The following is a 2,954-nucleotide window of genomic DNA, read 5'->3' on the forward strand; positions in this document are numbered from 1 at the left end:
ATCTGTGATTTAGTTAAATTTTTCTTAGACTCCAAGATTGCCTGTAAAAATTATATAAGACGAACTCACATTCATGACAGATTTATTAAGGACAAGTGATATATTAAAACCTTGGAAGTTATATTTTACATTAAAGGTAAATTAAAACCATAAATTAAATGTGTGCACAGATGAGCCCGGTCTTAGCAAACAGTAATCAGGTTCTGTTTAATTTTCCTGTACTAGATAGATTCATCAAGACTCACTGAGTCTCTCTAGTAATTTTCCACATTCCCCTTATGTCTGACATTTGCTTCATTAGAATCAGGTCTCCTTGCAATCATAAGGCAAAACACATTCTTATATTAAGGAGAAAGGATGGCATTGCTATTACAATATTTTAATCTGGAAAACATATATCTGCTGTTCTCTGTAATGACATATTTGGGAAGTCAAATAGCCTTTAGAGAGAGGTTTACTGTAATAAAGTCCGTCTACTCCTTAAATACTTAAATAGGGAATCGAGTTTTGTTTGTAAATGTGTGCTTGTTTTAAAATGCACAGATTTTTTTTTAATTTTAGCTTATGTTCCATCAGTTTGTTTTGTCAAAACAAGTAATATCTTTAGTATTATCAAGTCAACAGGACATCAAAACAAAAATTTGTGTAAAGTTAAAGCCACAGTACATTAACAAACAAATGATCCTGTTATAAAATTATAAATGTAGTTTGGGATGGGGTGGGCAGGAGGGCAGTTACTCTAAAGTATAGGAACTGACGTCTTGAAAGTATCTCTGAAGAGGGCTGATTATTCCTTTCATCTCTTCTTATGACCTTAAGTTCTTTTAAACAAATCAGTGGAATATCACAGTTGGTAACTTGTTGTGAGTTCTTGAGGCTATACAGGTATTGTCAGGCTACATTACATGTGGTTTCCCTATTAGTTTGTTGGACGGAGTGACCCACTGCCAAGCAGATTCAGTTGTCTCATGGCAACTCCTGAGTATACCACTTGGGAGTTGTAATTTCCTCTAAATCCTTACTACTGTAAAAGCCTCCATAACCATCTCTAGCAAAGTCTCTGCTGCCGTAGAGTTGCTACCACTGTGGCAAGTGCTCCCACACATAGTTGCTACAGAAGCTGGAATTGCTAGTGCCAGTACTATGTTGCTAGTCTCTGGCACCAAATTGTCTACTGAATCTACGACTCCTGGAATGCACACAACTGCTACCCTTGCAGTGCTGTTCATATGCCATATTTCTAACCAAGATGGCAGTACTTGTTTAGTCCCTGCAAGAAGATCCAACAAACCCTTGGTAATATTTATGCTTCTCTTAAGAGAACAAGGTAGTAGTTTTCCTATACATTCTGCAAAGCCAATGTGATGTATGTTTCTTCAATATCATTGGCGAGTCAAAATTGACAAGTTGTTTCATATCTGAAACACCCAATCTTCTTGATGCTATTGATATAGCCACTAGAATTGGACTTTTTCCAGAAAGGAACAGGTGAAGGCCTCTTCTTTGTCTCTATAAGGCTGTTCTTCATGGATACTGGTGTAACCATATCCTTTTTTGTATAAAAAAAAATCCTCCAGAGAATCTGCACCCTTTTTGGTCTCTGCAAACGTTAAGGGTCAGCGAATCCTTGCCTTTTGAAAGTCAAGCCGAAACTACCATTTGTCTGACTCCTTCTGTGGGATATTCTCAGAAGTAGAACCAATCTTCCCACAGCCACAAAGATATATTCATCAAAGAAATCATGAGCAAGCATCATTAGTTCCCTAGGGAAAGTAGCACTAAAATCATGGAATGGTGATTTCCCTTTGATACCATGCTATTTTTTCAAGTATTTTACATATTTGAGCTTCAAACTCCATAGCGAACATACTATCAGCTTTATCCAATACCAAGTATTGTCAGAAGTCTAATCCAATGTTTCCTCTTTCCGTCATATCTACAAGGCCTCTAAAATGGTACAAACAAGTAGCATCCATGTTCTAAGTCTTAAATCTGCTGACCAATATTGGCACCACCAGAAATAATCCAAAGAAAAACCCTAGATTGGTATGAAAAACCCTAGATATAGCTTTCTCATAGGTCAGTACTGCCAATTCTCTCATTAGTGCTAATACAAAGAAAACTGGATATTTTTTTGCAGCTCCCAAACCTTCTCTTTTCTTTTCTGGTCCTCAAAGTCCCCCCTGGACCATTGGAATATATCAGACTCAAGATGGGCAAGAGAAATACTGCAGTTTCTACAGACCCTGTTTGGGTACAAGCCATCAAATATCTTTTCTCTTTGAATAGCATCCCTCTGCACTGAAGTCAGGGGAGTATAACAAATAAACTGTTTCTCAGGATGATTTCTCCCCTCTCAACATCACTGAAACTTTCATTATGTGGGAGACAATTGTTGCCTGTTGCCTCAATTGGAATGTCATATTTCTCAAAGTTAATTCCAGTCTTATCTCCAGAGAAGGGTTTCTGTTCCAAGCATTCACTTAATGGGAGGGGTTTTGATCAATCATCTTCATCTGATTTGTCATACCATCAACTGTTTCCACTATATTCAAGTTTGTCAGAGCCACTTCCGTAATCATGGCTGCCAGTGCTATCAGTCTCCTTGACCGTGATCACCAAACCTTCCCCTTTATCCACTTCCACAATCACTGAGAAACTAGACTTTCCTCTTGAGTCACCATGGACCTCAAAACTGTTGTGCACATCCTTTATTCAAACTATGAACTGTCTTTATCATAGACTGTTTTAGTAACTTCTCTGTTCCTTAAATGCGGAGGAATATAGCACCCTTGGCTATCAGCTGTAACTGCTCTATGCTGAATTATCAGAAAAATTCAGGTATGTGTTAGCAAGCTGCTGGTTCAATCTGAGCTCATTTTATACCACCACAGGATCCATATCTGAAAAGTACAGAGAACTCAGAATCTTCTTCCATGGCTCTCTAAAATGTG

General features: G+C 37.8%; 1 pseudogene; it reads right to left on the reverse strand.

Moving 5' to 3' along the window:
* Window positions 1-1,077: 1,077 nt before the first annotated feature.
* On the reverse strand, window positions 1,078-2,582 carry LOC101093324 (annotated as a pseudogene).
* Between the last annotated feature and the right edge of the window lie 372 nt (window positions 2,583-2,954).

The sequence above is a fragment of the Felis catus genome, chromosome A1 (genome assembly GCF_018350175.1).
Source record: "Felis catus isolate Fca126 chromosome A1, F.catus_Fca126_mat1.0, whole genome shotgun sequence".
NCBI classification, from domain to species: domain Eukaryota; kingdom Metazoa; phylum Chordata; class Mammalia; order Carnivora; family Felidae; genus Felis; species Felis catus.